Raw genomic sequence first — 18,712 nt, forward strand, 5'->3', positions numbered from 1 at the left:
GCCTGGCGAAGTGTGGCGAACTGCGGCGAAGTTACGCCTGACGCAACTACGAATCTTAGTGAATTTGCCCCATTGTCTCTGTGGGTAGCTGGTCATAAGCTTGCTTATAACCTCCCTTGGGCCTCCCATGCAGTTGTGTAACTGCAGTACAAGAGACAGGAAGAATGTGGACCCAAAGGCCCCCCACTGCACTCACACTCGTGCCTGCACCTGCATCCTCCCTCCCACCTTCAACCCTACAGACCATCAACCCATGCAAGAGACATTTGCTCAGGAAAAAGTCACAGTCTGCTCACAGGAAACTGCTCTCCCTAAAGCTGTTATACTGACAGATACCTTGGACTTCAAGAGAGGGTTCAATGGCCTTTTAATAATGGAGAACAGGTATATCTAGTATAGGTAAATCTAAAAACAACTGGACTTTCTATGTAATCAATGAAGACGTTTCACTACTCATCCGAGCAGCTTCTTCAGTTCTTCAGTTGAACTGAAGAAGCTGCTCGGATGAGTAGTGAAACGTCTTCATTGATTACTCAGCAAGTCCAGTTGTTTTTAGATTTACCTATACTAGATATACCATGACCTGGATGAATGAAAATCTTCATAGTCATAATGGAGAACAGGGTTACTGAACTTAACTCTTGGCACCAGGGTCCTGGTCCAATTGGGTCCTTGGGTTAGGATGGAATAGTTACACCCTTTAAGGCAAATTGGAGAGACTTCCGATGTTTTTTTTTTTTTTGCCTTTCTCTGGATCAGGTAGCAGTTAGGAAGTTTACATTTAGACAGAACGATTGAACTCGATGGATTGTCTTTCTTCAACCAACAGTAACAAATTACATTACAAATTTACATTAGTTAATACTTAGCTCAGCAGCAGCTTCAGTCCCTATGAAGCATGCCCACTGTAAGATTTTAATATAAAATATTAATAATACTATATTCACCCCTCTTACTAGGGTTTACAAATAATAAATCATTGGATTATTACACTTAAATGATTACAATTAGACTAAAGCAATATTTACACTATTTACAGTTACAAAGTAATTATAATTATACAGTTAAATTATTACCACCAGAGTCATTGGTTTGCTCCTGCTCCCATCTTAACACCACTCTGGCCAGCTCCAGCTCTCTTGACATGCAAAAGGTCCCCCATCACATGGCTCCTCTGTCTTCTCCCAGGCTGCCTCCTTTCTTCATCTCCGGTGTCCACCTTTATACAACTTTTTCTACCTGCCCCCACAGCTGCCAAGTCCCCAAGTTGCCAATTGTCCTGTAGAACCCAGCTACAACTCCCAGGAAACCCTTTGACATGGAAAACTGATTTAGTGTGTGCGGTGAATGTAAGCTTCCTGGACAATTGTTTTCCTATGAAGTACACATTAACATATACTCTGTGTAATCTATACTGTATATACAAGAAAATAATGTCAAAGCCAAGATTGTAATTTCTTACACCGCCTAGTGGCAGAGTGACTTTTACAACTGATACCAGAGGTGATGGCATTTCTCTAATGCCACTGAAAACTGAACAGGATCAACTGACACAAAAATACATAATGGCAGGTGCAGGCTGTAAGGTGGCTAAGGGAGAGAAAAAAAACTCATGTATTTATTAATTTTTAAGCAAAAGAGTGGAAAATATTAAAAATGAAAATGCAATTTTTAATAAAGGTGAACTGTTCATAGACCCCTTTTAACTTTTTTTTTGAGGCCACTGGGCGCAATATGCCAAACAAGAGGATCATTGCCAAATATGCCCACCTTGGGAGATTGTGGGCTGACTCGATTGTTTGACCCTCGGGGCAATGATTGGATCATAATATATGCCAATGCAGGCCATGCACAAGTGTTCCTTGGCCCAAAGTGAAAATTAGATTTGACAGATATTGTGTCACGGTCGGCACCCAACACCAGAACAAATGCCAAGCACCCCGGTCTCGGCTTGTGCTTCACCTGTAGTGTGACCGCCTTTCGCCTCGAGAGGAGCCCTCAGCTACTTGGATGCCACCAGGACTTGAACGAGAGGTGCAAGGCTAGAGGTTTTGGATAGACAGAGGGGCACGACTGTTAGCTAGAGTTTTAAGGCAGAGGGTCACGGTACAGAACAGGAAACCAGAATCATCGTCAGAACAGGCCGGGTCGAGGCAGGCAGATGTCAATCATAATCAGGCAGGCAGAGGTCAAAACCGGGTAATCAATCAGACAGGAGGGTTCAGCAGAAGAGGTAGTCGAAATTCAGGCAAGGGTCAGATATAGAGGTCAGGATAGTCGTTTAGCCAGGCAGGGGTCAAAACCAGAATCAGAATAAAAAATACAGAAGCTCAAAAGCACAAAGCACCAGGAACAAGATCCTATCACGGGCAAGGTCCAACAGCCCTAATGGGCTTTAAATAGTGTTTAAATTTCGCACCATTGCGCGCTGGCGTCGTCACGCCAGCGTGCCTGCGCCTTTAAATTCCACAAGAGTGTGCCGTGCGCCCTAAGACACCGGCGCCTGCGGCCTAATGGAGACCGCTCCCTGCCGTCCCACCACTAGACCACCAGGTACGTTCCTCACATATTGGTTAGGTAAGCCCACTGGCAGGCCCCATTCAAGGGCAAATAAGCAACTGAATCGATCCGGAAGGTCTGTGATCTGCCTGTGTATGGGCACCTCAATAGTTCCTACATAATCAACTTACTTAAATCTTAAATCTTAATGAATATCTTAAGAAAGTGCTGTACAACTAGAGGCCCGTGGACTGCACGTGGCACAAGAGTTTTTATGGCCCCTAAGCAGTTCAAGAGATCCACTGACATTGTTGGATGACAACATTGTTTAATTGTAGTCTTCAATAAATTAAAGTTTTTTTAGGGCATGACTACACGGCCGATTCCGCCGCGATGAGCAAAAATGCATGCATCACGTTGGATGCGACGGAAATAAGGTAAGTAATGCCAGTGTCGGATTGTGTAGCATTGTTGATACGATGAGACACGGCTATCCGATGCAGACGCAGCGTGCAGCATCTGCATCCGGCAGTTGTGTAGCGTCCAATCCCACATTGTGGAGTAAAAGGCACTGGGAAAAGAATCATTTTAGTAGCTGTGCATTGCTCAAGTATATTTCCATGAAGTATCATTTGAATAAAATGTCTATAATACTGAATACGGGGCTTCCTACCATTTTAGGAAATTGCTGCCCATAAAAAACAGAAACAATAACTTCTCACTTTTAAAACCTAAACAGGAAAGCAAAACTTCCTGATTAAATACTCATGACTAATATAGCAATACGGAGAAGTCAATTAAAGTGTCATGATAAGTTGCAACTTTGGCCTAACATTTTACTACACTTAATTATTTAAGATTTCCCTTACAGTCATTGACCATGCAGCTCAGACTGCCATACAATCTTAAAATTGTGCGTCATCATTCACCTCTATGCTGAATATTGCCACTGCACAATGTAATTGACCTATAGGCTTGTTTGTTCATAGCATATTCTCTTTGATTAATAGTATTACTAATTAACAGGTAGCTGTAAAATAGCAAACAAACATGGTTGCTGTGGGGTTCCTGCACCTGGTCAAATTCAGTGCCTCTTATTTCATATGGAGGTTAGGGAATTGACTGCTGTATGAAACCCAAATTTATAGGAATTAGAGGTGCTTTATAGATTTTGTGGGGTCAGGTTCTGAAAGAATTGAGAATTTAACTGAATGTAGAACAGATTCTATCATAGGTACAAAGTCTTTACAATAACCTCTCACAAAATGCCTTCTTATACTGGTGTCAAGAGTAAGACAATCATTTCTGATAAAATGACTTATTTTTGCAGTCTACTCTCTAATAGTCTGTAGGGATTAGCCCCTACCCCTTCTGCCTGGCTAATCTACTTTTAGGGCTAAAGCTGCCTGTAGTAGTACACTGCTGGTGCCATTTCTAAAATGTATGTTTCTCACCATTATTTCCTGATCTTACTTAAATGTTTCTGATATACTTTATATTGCCTTCTATAGAAACTTCCCAGTTTTCATTTTTGAGAGTCTATTTGTGCAAAAAGGGTGCAGATACTGCTCTGATAATGTACAAACTATTTAAATCTTTAAACCATAACTCATAAAAACATGAAATAAGACAACGGTATAGGCCACTGGGGTATAAAGCTTAACCAGGGCCAGAACTAGGGGTAGGCAGAGTAGGCAACAGCCTAGGGCACAATCACGGGGGGTGCACTAATCATGGGGGGGGGGTGCACTTTTAAGGGGAATTTTTTGCATGGCCTATAATAGTTTTTCAATTTCAAACCCCCTCTTGCCTGTGATTCGTACTGCAGGCAGAAGCACTTCCCACGTCCCTCTTAGCAGCTACTGAGGTAGGAACATATTTTTGGGCAATATCTTGGCCTGTGCTTGCACAAGTAAACAGATGATTAGGGGCAATATGATGGATTTTTAGCTGCAGCTGGCACAGATACATACAGTATTTGGGAGCAATATGATAGATTTTTGACTGCTGCTGACACAAGTACATATTTGGGGGCAATACTGTAGAATTTTTGGCTTCAGCTGGTACAGGTACAGATTGAGGGCAATATTGGGGATTGGCTGCTACCTTATTTATTATTTAAAAAGCATGATTTAATCGGATCAGGGACAAACACAAAAAATCGTGTGAAAATCCGAATCATACGTTTTTTTTTGGAGCTTTTGCCTGAATCGCTCGATTTTTTTTTAGCTTTTTCCCAAAATGGCAGGTTTTTTATGATTTTTACCCAAAAAGTCGGAAATAGTTGAATTTTTGGGCTAATTCCAGCATAGACAACTGAAACTTTCAAATAGGATAGGGACCTCTCCCATTGCGTTATATACAACCTCGGTAGGTCTTGCTGGATTTTCAGATTCAGACTTATTCCATCCTCAAGGTTTAATAAATTTTGAAAAATTCTAGTTTTTTTTCCACTAAGAATTTTGGGTTTTATAGTTAAAAAAACTTGCATTTTTCCAGTTTTTGGCATTCAGACTTTAATTAAAAAAAACCCTTAAGTGGTTAAAGTGGAACATGAAGCCACAGAGGCCCAAAGGAGCCCTGACATTTTCACTTGCGATTACCAAGATGATAGTACAGTGTTCCCTGTGTGCCAATTGCTGTACATATGAAACTGCTTACAGCTAAGGGTGTCAGATGATATTTAGTATATATATTCAGTATATATGAAGTCCATCCTGTGGTGTTTATACAAATGACCGGTAGATGTCACTGTGCTCAAACTTATACTGTGCATACTTCCTGTCAGCTTAAAAGTGAAAGTTACTGTTGTGTAATGCCTGCATGAGCCTGCTGATAAAGCACTGTTATACTCTACTCATCCTCAGATACCCAAAACATAACACATCCTATGTGATGTTTAAGTAATTGAATATGACATGAGTGCAACTTTCAAGGCATTTACAGTCAATTTTTGGAATCCTGTTTCTACATAGTTGGACTCGATAACATGAAAATTGTTGGAAAAGACCTGAATTGTGGGTAAAAGCATGGCCACTTTGCCCCTTTTAGTCCCACAATTTTGAAATGTATCAGGTAGGCTTCATTGTTTGCTCATTGTAAACATTTATTTTAATCAATGATGTGATTTACAATGAATGTAAAAAAACAGAATATGGTGCCAGATATGGAAGTTGTCCCGTTACTGCAGAAGAGAATGACTAACACTTAACAGAATGCAAAGGTTTGGCTGCGCTCCAGAATAGCCAGTGGAATGCTGGCTCTTTCTCAATTGTTGTGGTAATTCCCAGAATACAGGGGTCCTGCAGAAACAAAAAGGGTTTCTAGATAATATGTTCACACTTGAAAAAGGGCCTGTGACGCCCGAAACATGTCGTGTGGATAAGCAATAAATTGCACATTAGCAGTCATCCTGCATCTTGTCCTTCTGTCCTCCTATTTGAATTTACATTGGTGTATGTAGGTGCATGGACGGAGCACCTGAGAGACAGTTGGACTAGCTACATTATGCTTACAGGTGTGTAAATTTCTGATTGAAAGGAATATGTTTTGATCAATATCTATATGAGAGTGTACAAGATATCGGCAGGATGATAGGAATTAGAGAATTAATTCTTACTTATTCCTTACTATGGGGATCATACTGCATGATGTACTGAATTAATCACAGGGCAAAATAAATGCTACATACACTGCCTTGCAAAAAGCATTCACCCCCTTGGCTTTTTACCTATTTTGTTACATTCGAACCTGTAATTTAAATGTTTCTTAATCTTATTTTATCTGATGGATCTGCACAAAATAGCACAAAATAGTCCAAGTTGGTGAAGTGAAATGAGAAAAATATATTTAAAAAAAATGAAAAACTGAAAATTGGCATGTGCATATGTATTCACCCCCTTTGTTATGAAGCCCCTAAAAAATCCTGGTTTAACCAATTATCTTCAAAAGTCACATAATTAGTGAAATGAAGTCCACCTGTGTGCAATCTAAGTGTCAGTATAAACACACCTTTTCTGACATGGTACCACAACAATGGTGAGATACAAGAGGGGGGTTGTGGGTGCACTCCTAAGGCCATATAAAAAATATTTAAATACAATAATCCCCTGTCTAAAAAAAGAAAAACAGGGTTTTTTGTTACAAAGTTATGATCATAAAATTGGTAAGCCACCATACCACGTCAAGGTAAACCCCATACGGCAGTCCCTAACCTGTTCACCTGTGATCAAAATATAAAACCTTGGTTTCAATCTGTGGACTAGATCCTCCCCCGCCACCTGCATATGCGGCTTTTGAAGGGGAGACTGCCCAGACCAACGCCCATTTAAAAAAATAAAAAAAATAAAAATATGTGATTGTGAAGAGACTATAATGAAGGAAAAGTAAAGTTGTATATATAAGTGCACACTTGTGTGTGTATGTGTGTGAGTATAAGTATAAGTACAGGTGTGAGTATAGATGTAGAGGGAGATGAAAAAGGAAAAGCTAAATGTGGAGTGTGATAGGTGTAATTAGTGTGGGTCTGTGCAAGTGTTACCTAGTGATAAGTGCAGCAAATATAATGAGTGTCTCACAGGCGTTGGTAATAAAAAGGCCAAAGCCTCCCCAGCCGCTAGCATTTGTGGCTTTTAAGGGAGAGAAATTGCCCAAACCAAGAATTAATAAAAAACAACAAGGACATAGGGCCACCGTTAATTTAAAGGGGTGGGTATGAGGGTGCACTAACCACATGAAGCTCAGCCACAGCTTCTGGTTACATTTCAGGTACAAGAGGGGGGTTGTGGGTGCACTCCTAAGGCCATATAAAAAATATTTAAATACAATAATCCCCTGTCTAAAAAAAGAAAAACAGGGTTTTTTGTTACAAAGTTATGATCATAAAATTGGTAAGCCGCCATACCACGTCATGGTAAACCCCATACGGCGGTCCCTGACCTTTTTACTTTTTTTTTTTTTTTTTAAATGGGCGTTGGTCTGGGCAGTCTCCCCTTCAAAAGCCGCATATGCAGGTGGCGGGGGAGGATCTAGTCCACAGATTGAAACCAAGGTTTTAAATTTTGATCACAGGTAAACAGGTTAGGGACCGCCGTATGGGGTTTACCTTGACGTGGTATGGTGGCTTACCAATTTTATGATCATAACTTTGTAACAAAAAACCCTGTTTTTCTATTTTTTAGACAGGGGATTATTGTATTTAAATATTTTTTTATATGGCCTTAGGAGTGCACCCACAACCCCCCTCTTGTACCACAACAATGGTACCACAACAAACCTGCCAAGAGAGGGCTGCCCACCAAAACTCACAGACCGGGTAAGGAGGGCATTAATCAAAGAGGCAGCACAGAGACCAAAAATAACCCTGAAGCAGTTGCAGAGTTCCAAAGCAGAGACTGGAGTATCTGTTTATAGGACCACAATAAGCCGTACACTCCATAGAGCTGGGATTTATGGAAGAGTGGCCAGAAAAAAACCATTACTCAAAGTTAAAAATAAGAAGGCACATTTTGAGTTTGCCAAAAGGAATGTGGATGACTCCCAAATGTATGGAGGAAGGTGCTCTGGTCAGATAAGACTAGAATTTAACTTTTTGGCTTTAGGGGGGTGAACAGTTATGCACGCTGAAGATTTCTGTTATTTTGTCCTATTTGTTGTTTGCTTCACAATAATAATAAAAAAAAACATTTTCAAAGTTGTAGGCATGTTATGTAAATTAAATGGTGCAAACGCTTAAACAATCCATTTTAATTCCAGGTTGTAAGGCAATGTCAAGGGGGTGAAAACCTTTGCAAGGCACTGTAAGAAATTTGGTAGTTTTTTATTAGATTGTGTATAATTCCCCAGTTGCAAAAATCAAGTATTTTTGGGCTCGGTTCTCAGAGAGCCCTGTAAAATCAAGGGCCCTTTGTGCCTTGTTCAAAATAATACTGGGACTAATTTAATAGCACTGGCCAATGGCACAGATGAAGGTAAATCCATTACAGTAAAATATTGACTGGTTTCTGCCAAGGGACATATCTGCATCTTGATAGGTACAATTTTTAGGGGGTGTACCAGGTCAAAGCAGATTTCTGTTGTCAGGGACCCAGGGAATCAGGTAAATGATTATAATCCCTGAGGTATGCTAAACATTTGCCACCCCTGTGATTTTAATTCTCCTTTAGGTATTAACCAGTGAGCTATATCATAATCCTGTCTGTGGCTTAAATATATTGGCTAAATGCCCGAAATGCATGTTCCTGTCCTTATTTAAGATATTGTTGTGTCTTAGACATTGTGTAAGTTTAGTAAAGCAAAATGTTTAGATATATTATGAAAAATTATAACTGTTGTGTTTACATAAAGAGTGCAACCAACATCCCCTTTCTTTCTCTGAAAAAGCAGAAGTTCTTTATAAAATTCTAGCTTTCAGACCACAGTGGTAATAGATCATAGGGCTCATTTAAATCACTTATTGCAAAACTGGCACTAATTAAAGTACTTAAGCACAAGGGCAAACATGGGGACCTGAACCTAAAACCTGCCTTGACTGGTGGCAATTGCAGGATTCTTTGTGTGATGTTCCTATTGGTGCTGGTACCAATCTAATCTCATGCAACCTGATGTAAATTGTGCTAACCACTAAGTGGTATAAAATTTTATTTCACTTATATATGGAATTGCATTTAATCTTTGTATTCACTTGGTAAATGAGCCCCCTTATCACCACGGGAAATGTAGCCGTTAAGATAATTCAGTACAATTAAACCAGAGACGTAACTAGAGGGGGGCGGGCCCTGGCGCGGGATGTGCAGCCGGGCCCTGCCCCCTCCGTACAGCCGGAAAGGGCCGCATTAGAACAGAGTGGCGCGAGCTGCCGGGGGGCCCTGAGGGGGTGCGGGCCCTGGCCCAATCGCACCCCCTGCTCCCCCGGTAGTTACGCCACTGAATTAAACCCTTCTTCTTTTAGGGTGTTAGCTATTTTTACCCTCTTTACCTAATGTTTGGGCTATTGGTTGTAATCTGTATGTTCATTGTATACACCCATTTTTGTGGATGGGTTTTCAACGCAGTAAAATATGTTGGTGCTATAGAAATTAATTAAAATATTAATGATGAAAAATATATATTTTTTAAAAAAAGTAGCTTTAGTGTTGGCAGTAATCCCTTTAACCTTTACCACAAGGGACCCAGAGCAGGACTGTGAGTCGGCTTTGGGGTAAAATATTTGGGTAGGACTTAATGATACTGTATACTGCAGTATAAGTACCATCTTCTACAAATCAAATATTCTGTTTGGTTGTTCACATGAGTTGTAGTTCAACAGTTTAGGAATACAGGTTGAATATTCCCAATTCCTTTATTTCATTCTTCATTTAAGGGCCCCAAACCAATGATCCCCTCTTTCCTGATTGGTATAGGCTGCAACATTTGGTATGAACTGGATGACAGACAATTTTGGTCAGGATGTGTCATTAGTTAAGGGGTACAAAAGGAGGTATGTACATAATACTACTAAATGACTATAGGAAGAAACAGTGGATAAATGAAACACAGCACACAGAAATGGAAATATATGCAAGGATAAAACATGTTTCAGACAAAATTGGTGCTAAATGCATTGATGGGGTACTGGAATGATGGCACATTGACAGAAACACATTTAAGAAGGATATGTTATCAGAGGATGGGGGAAAAGAATTCAGTTCTTATCAAGTTATGCTTTAAGAAGTAGGAGGGCGTCAAAGTTTTTGCTATTAGTCAGATGGGGTGAGAATTTCAGGGGATTTTGTTATTATCAGCACAAATGTACTAAAATGTAGCAAACTGGAAAATGAAGAGTTAACAACTGCAACAACTATGGTCCTTCTGTTGCCACGGGATGCCTTGTAGTTTGGAGCATCAATGTTTTTCACCTGAGAACAGAGGTCAAAATACAGTATATAGGCCATTCTCAATGACCTGCCCAACATATATTTGGCTAGATATCTATTGCACAGGTTATAATAGCTGCTTGTTAATGCAGTACTCTCCCAAAGGGTCTTCAAAAAACCTGCATTATGGTCTGCTTTGTTTCTCAGGAGCCCAATTATCAGATCAACTAGATTTGGGCAAACACGTAAACAAAGAGCTGCTCATCTTCCAACTTCATCTAAATGGATCTACATGTACATCCAGCTTAACACTCACACCAGAAAACTCCTGATAAGGGAACCAGACAGTGGTAGATGACCTTGTCACACATGGTGATTAGTTACACATTACTTGAATTATGAGCCTTCACTGATAATGTCCATGCGACTCACCTGCCACACCTGTTGGAGTTAGAAGGTACTGTGTATCACTGTGGATAACCAAGTACTGGGCCAAGTAGTGGCCTATCATCACTTGTGTGTGTTTGCACATGGCAATTCTGAATTAATAACATTAGTCCTTAAAGTGACAAAAACAGAGGGAGATTTTGACCCCCATGTTCTCAGCCAGAGGTCAGTGGTGGTCTGACTGTCCATGTACCATAGGCTAGAGTCCTGCAGTGGGTCGGGTACCCGCGGGTACCTGCGGGTTACCCACAAAAACCTGCGTACCTTGCAGGTTGAGGAGAGAAGTTCTGGGTGCAGGTAAAGACGTGGGTAGGTGGTTCTGCGGGTTTGCGGGTCGCGGGTCGGGCCACGGGTCTTCTCAATAGCGATATTCACTCCTTTTTTCTGGTCACAGCTACTTCCGATGATGTCACTTCCAGTTTACAATGACAGCACTTCCTGTTTTATCCCTTTTTTTCTGATCATGTCTACTTCCGATGATGTCACTTCCGGTTTACAATGACAGCACTTCCTGATTTTTGATGGTCAGCGGGTCGTGGGTCCGGGCTGCGGATAAGGTTCCTGTGGGTAGGGTCGGGTAGCGGTTCCAAGCGGGTAAGAATGCGGGTTGCGGGTCCGGGTTGCGGATTGCAGGTTGTGGGTACAGGTCCCAAAAAATGGACCCGCGCAGGACCATAGGCATTCATGTTATATTTTTGGCATATGCAGTGAGTTCTTGTTTTGCAAAGCCTATAAGATATAGGGAATTTTATTAAATGGTACAGCACTCTCTAATATATTAAACGGACTTACTCAACCCTATAATTAGGGTGGTGCAGGAGATAAAGCAATTGGAGATTAATTAATATTAGAAAGTATCAAAGTCTGCACTCGGTATTTAGTCTTTAATTTATTGTATTACAATTTAATTATTCTCTCAGCCACCTGATTCTAATAATTAGTGACCCATATGTTAAAACAAATGAATCACCTTTTATTTACACATATGCAAAAACCACATATATTAAAAATTACCACACATAAATATATATCACAATTAATCAGTATAAATAGAATCAATTAATTGATATTAAATTTAATGCTGTTAATAATAATTTCATATTCCAAATTGGTAATTATGGACCAGCTGCTATGGATGTAAAGTTCATTAGTTGGTTAGTTTGTTACTGTCCCAAATGAATCCATAAAAAATATCCATGTATTCCTGTTAAAATTAAATTACTGAGAAAAACGCTAGCTCTGTTATTTCTTCCTTCTGCCTCTGTTAAGTTAATCGCAATGTCGATTGCTACTGTTGCCACTTTAACAGATCATCCTTCCAGTTGGAAACAGAGTGGAAACAATTGTAAAATTTTTTGGCCAAAGTCACTCTTAACAACCCACTTGCTGCCAGCCACTTGGAATTACAGCAAATTTGCAACGGTATGAAGTAGTTGAAACAGTTGCTAAATAGATATCTCTTGCTGAGATTTTTTCAACGCCCATTCTACATCAGGGAGTACTATACTTCTCACTATTACTAAGATAGTAGTGCAGAGATAAATGCCAGTATACGTTACCGCTTCATAATTGCTGAAGTAATAACTCCTGATTGTGGGTTTAGCAATCCTCGTCTCGCACCTTGCCCATCATGCGGAGATAGAGGTAAGATTTATGTAATGTAATGTATCATGTGTTGATTTTATAGCACACGTTGATTTGTAGATGCATTTTGTACACTATTTAAATATCCTGCATCTTCTGATGGCTCTGACATTGCCTGTTTATTGCATTCCTTTTTCTGTCTCCTTCCCTGACTTGACTATGGATTCATAACATTTATACTGTCCCTACTGTCTCACCAGCTTGGTGTGCTGGCGTGGGGTAGTATCTCTGTAGGAGCTGCCACAGAAATTCTGGGACTACAATAATAACTATTGTGCATATCAGCAAAAGGAGCTTGACAGTCAACCAACAGCCTCAACAGCAGGTCCACATTTGACCACAGCATTACATAAACATAACAGGAAATAGATGTGAAAATGTATGAGCTAAAAATTGTTATTAAGAGAGCAGAACATCTTGTTCTCAAATTTATAACGTATTATACATATGTTTTATGCGTTCTTTGTTGGTTTCATTGTTTTACCTTTGCTCCATATAATAGGACTCCGTGTTATAAGTATCAAAGTATCTAGGTATGGAACCATTAAAAAATGACATTTTGTTTCATTTCGAATGCAGAATTTAATCAATGTAAAGTAATTTTACCCCCAGTTCCTTAAACCATCATATCTAAGGTTTTATAGCAAATGAGATTCTGTAAGGCACACTTAACAGGACATGTGCTGTTTTTCACTAGTGCTATAACAGCAGTCTAGCAGTCTATCTGTAGACCCCACATACAGGATCTAGACACTTTTGAAATAGAAAAATGCATAACAGTCAGTCTACCCAGTAGGGAATTCCCCTTGACAAAGGCAATAGTGTCAAAACATTGGGGTGTTCTCATCATTGGCAAGTGTATCTGCTCCCTGTGGTTTGTCCCTTTTTTGCCTTGATCTTGTAACTTGGTGGTATGTATATATTTGTGCTAATACTGTTGTGCATAATATAGCAGTTTGTCTGATGTATATTTGTTTACTATACACTATATAAAAGAGAATTTTAAAATACCACCTTTGTTTATTAAGTATTATTTTCTTTATTGAGTATGCATCCCCCCTCTATTCTCATATATGGTTTTGGATAACTGAATGTGGGATTATCCCAGGGTTATTTGCACCTCATATTTCTCAAAAAATAGCTTTTTTTCCCTTCTAATATTGGGAGTGCCCTTCATTAACTTATATATGTATATATAAAGAAGGTAGACATTCCACAGCTTCTGAGGAAGTGACTCGCATTAGTCACGAAATACATAAAGCAGTGCTCCATGTAGTGCTCTCTTCCTGCCCTTATTCTGTTTGTTTGATTTTTACATATTTTGAATAAAACTTTGGAATTTTAACCTTTGAACCCGAGTTATCCATTTCACCGTGCAGAGGATCATCTGTGGACGTGTATTGAAAGATTATATACACGAGCAGTGATGAGCTAAATTTGTCGCTGATTTTCGCCACAAAAATTACACCATAGACTTCAATGGATAAAAATAATTGTCAAAAAAAAAATGTTGCAAAATTTGTCGTCCATAGACTATTTTTGCCATTTCTGGAATTTTTGGTGAAGCGAAACACGTCAGATTTGCCCATAAGCTCCTTTTTTGCCATTTGTGCACCACTGAGGTTCATCTCCCTATGGCTACTGGATGGATAGTGCCTGTAGCAGATCATGTAGTAACATACCCCTATGATACACCTGTTACAGAGGAAGAAACGTGAAGTACAGTAAGTACTGGAATAACTAAGAGTTAAGATCTGGTTGTTGTTGCACAATGTCTAATCTATCCCTAAATGTCTACCAAAAAGAATTTTTAGCAAGATTCTGAGCTTAAACAGAGCTGGGCTTTTAAGACATATGGCAGGTTTATTACTCCCACTCAGTATTCCCATCTTTTACAGCAATTCAGAAAGTAAAATTTTGCCAAACTCCTCCAAATGATTGCAAAATGAATTAAAGGATTTCATTTGGGAAAATGGTTAAGCAATATCCTATAACAATGTAGGTATATCTCATAACCAAAGTATAATTCATGAAGTAATGTTTCATGCATTCACTCTGGGGCTTCTTTATTATGGGAAGGAATAGAACAGTGCTAATGCATAACATTTCCGCTTGTTTTGTTTTTTTGTATAGTAAATTGCAGTATTTTACAGAGGCCCCCGATCCCCCTCCCAGTTAATGGCACCACTTATCTGAGCTTTAGGCAAGATGATCCAGTCATGGAATATTCCTGGCATGGCCCGATGAGCTGTCTTTAAAGAAGAGTAAAACTGTTGTAATATCTCTCTGCACGAGAAAATATTAAAATCCCAAATTTATGAATAGGGCATTTATTTGGTACCCCCCACATTTAGCACACAATGGTTACGGCCCCTATCACCTGCTCTATGGCATATACAAATTAGGGTTCAGGTTACATATCCAGTGAAATCTTTGGTGAAAGACTCAAAAAAATTAAAGGGTTCCTCCACCCAAAAACATTTCCTTTCATCATGAATCATGAGTGTAGAAGCCCTGCAAGAATACCATTTATCCCTTCTTCAGATGGTATACCATTGGGACATGATACTAGAGAATAGTGTATCTTGCACTCCATGCACAAGAGCATGAAATACTACTATACTGAGCCATTACTGGTCACAATTATTTTTTGGGATACATATCAGTGAGTCTGCAGTCAGTCTATGTACTGGGGGCATTTGGCATGTATACCTTTGGCGGATGGAAGTCTCAGTCACAAAGGAAGGCAAAGTACATATATATATATATATATATATATATATATATATATATATATATATATATATATATATATATATATATATAAAACAAGGGAAAGTTGTGCTCACCACTATTTTCCAAAACCATCAGGCGGGCGTGCAACGAGGGTGTGACTATATATATATATATATATATATATATATATATATATATATATATTTATATATATATGAAACCCCCCTGTTGCTGTACAACATTGTCTTGTGACTAGAATTAGAACTGGCATTACACTAAAATGTAATAAAATGTTTATTTTTCTGACTGGACCAGAAAAAATACGTTCAGCAAAATCAGGGTCCTTCAAACTTGTACTATGGGTTGTATCTTTTATGTAATCTGTATGTTCTATGTGTACACCCATTTGTCATACAGCATTGTGGAGTATGATGGTGTTTTATAAATATAGTATTTTACTGCTGCTATTTAGATTAGATCTGATACAATACACTCAGTGATTTTCAAAATGCTAATATCACATATATTTGAATATCACATTCTTCTGCTCGTAGTAGTTCCTAAACAGTGCCATGGGAAGTTTGTATTACACGGCAAATGACAGATCACATGCAGATGAAGAAATCAAGCTTCCCCTTTTCTTTAAAATCATGTGATTTTTATTTTGTATTATGGAGCGAACAGAAAGTTTCCCACTGAATGGGGCAACATTTTCATCGGCAAGTGTAAGGTGTTTTAAGGTGTAGCTCAAGATGAAATTTAATATTAGGAACATATAATTAGGAATATATAATAACACTGCTTTGCCTTTATGCCAACTTATGAGAGCATTACATCCACGGATGATCTCTTTGAACAAGAATCATTACAGATGTTGGAAAAATTCACAGAAAAAAGTTACAATGCTTCCAATTGAATGACCACTCGTGACAAAGTAGCTGCTATTCCAAGAGGTGACACTTTGGTTAGAAAGACTAGTGGCTATAAAACACAACAACGTATCCCCTTCATCACATCTTTTGACACTAACGCTAAACCCTGCAGGAATATTATTCTCAAACATTGGGGAATTTTACAGTCTGATGTTAAATATGGTCATTTGTTTCAACAACCTCCAGTTTTTTTCCTACAGGAAAAGCAAAACCATAAGTGAGCTGATTAAAAATAAAAATAATGAAACAACCACACAAGGACCACTAACACCCTTTTGCACAAAAACTATGGGCACATTCCCTTGCAGGAATTGTGGCCACTGCGCAGGTGTAATACCTGGGGCTTCAGTGGCCCATCCACAACCTGGTACTAAAATCGATCTGAAAGGTTTTTATATCTATGACAGTAAGGACATTATCTACTGTGTTAAATGCCTATGTGGATTGGCATATGTGGGGCAAACCAGTAGATCCATCAAAGTAAGGCTCAACAAGCATAAGTCGACCATACGAAATTATTGCCCCTCAACCGCAGTAACATAAACTAATCCAAACATAAGAAAAATAATGCAAAGGAAACAGTGAAATATAAGAAAGAAACGCTATTGGCAATGCACTTCGGGAATGCTGCTGGATCTGGAAACTACAGTCTAGACACCCAAAAGGGTTAAACGAAGAGTTTAATATTTTTTTTTTTTTGTAACAACTTGTATATACATTTTTTACAGATAACCCAGCAACTGGAATTTGCCACAGGGACAGATACAGATCCTCACTTCCTCCCCCTCGTGTAGGGTAAGATACTTCCTATATGTAAGTGTTTGACATTTGGTAACATTTGTAATTATTCCCGGGTATACAGGGTTAACCAGTCAAATCTCTTTTCCTCTTATGGATTATTGGACATTCAATAATGTTGGACACTATTTGGATTTTTTTCTGATGTTTTTGGTTAACAGGGTCTCTGAATTTTGGACCCTATATGGACTTTTTTGGATAATTCAAGTTTTTTGGAGACATTGGGTTTTGTTGCATTTAACGTTTTGCTTCAAATTTATTTTACTATGTAAGTGGACCAGTTGCAATGAATTTGGTCATTTCGACTGTGACCAGTCAAAATCAATTATGCTAATTAGCTACACAAGGGGTGGTGTTAAATAGCCTTTTCTTACACTGGTTTGTATGCTTGACAAAGGGGTTTACCCCAAAACATTGCAAATAAACTCAGCAAGGGTTTGTCTGCTGCTTGACTTTTGACCTAAGTGCCGGTTGAATTTATTATACACGCCCCCTAATTACCATGTTCATTTTACAAAATTTGGCAGGTTATGAAAGGTTGAACACATTTCTGTGTTTTTTTATGTGTTATTCCAGTTTTGCTAATGAAGGTGAATTTCCCTTTAACCTGCAAGTCAGTTTCCACAAGAGACCTGCTTATCTTAAATTATTACAATTACTTATTTGCTTATCTTAAATTGTTACAAACGTATCCACGTGCACCTGGTGGCTGTTCTGTGCTCTCTGCCAAAAGCTAATTAAGTTAGAAACTTTTTCTGGCTGTTCAGTGCAGATGATGAAAGTCTGGACATTTCAGTAACAAGCCAGGACTGCGGGTTGATCTGTCAAAATCGGGACTGTCCTGCTCAAAACGGGACAGTTAGGAAGTAATACATATGCAGCACTACTCTGTGGATAGTACAGCTTTGCATGCTACTCTGAACATAATACAGTTTCAAGTGCCATTTACAGGGGTAGTCTACCTTTTAAGTGAACTTTTAATATGCTAAAGAATGGTCTGTGCTTAGAAAAGTTTTAATTTTTTACTATAGTATTTTTCCCATCTCTAACTTTTCAATAGGGTTACTTTATAATAGTTTCTGAATTATTTGATTCAACTTTCTGGCTTTTCCAGCTGGCAGTTTAAAATGCTATATGGTTGTTGGGGTCACTAAATTCTGAAATATTGCTCCGTGAACCTTGAATTAATTTATCATTGTTACTTTTAATTACTTGTCTTTCTATATAGTACCTCCCCTCTTCATCTTTCCATCCTCTTTTAGACCCAAAAATCAGTTGAGTTGGGTACGTCCTGCACCCCCTGATAGCAGCCTTACCTGTGTGTAACCTTGATTCATGTTCTTCTGTGGTGTTCTCTGAATAGTACACTGGTAGTTTAATAGGGAGTGTACTCAATGTGAGATTAATGAACAGGCTTGTGGTAAATATACTGTGGTTGTTGCCTATTGTTTAAATTAGAAAATATTGATGTTATTTTTTACAGTCCCTCAACACTGCACACCACATGTCCTGATCAACTGTATTTGTATTAAAATGAGCATTATGTGCCACCACCATTATATCCAATATATTTATTGGTGATTTTATTTTACACTCTTTTTGAGTTGAGGCAGGTCAATGAAAATTGTTTTCTGGTCACAGTTCTGAAGGAGGCATTTATGTTGAACAAATATCCAGGAATACAGAATGAAACCCAAATGAGCTTCAGACATTCCTTGTATCCGTCTTCTTCAGATTATTACAGACTTCATACATTTGTTTTTCACAGTCTCTTATTAAAGCTGTGTACAGTTGAAATATGAA

Source organism: Xenopus laevis, chromosome 4S (genome assembly GCF_017654675.1).
Source record: "Xenopus laevis strain J_2021 chromosome 4S, Xenopus_laevis_v10.1, whole genome shotgun sequence".
Taxonomy (NCBI): Eukaryota; Metazoa; Chordata; class Amphibia; order Anura; family Pipidae; genus Xenopus; species Xenopus laevis.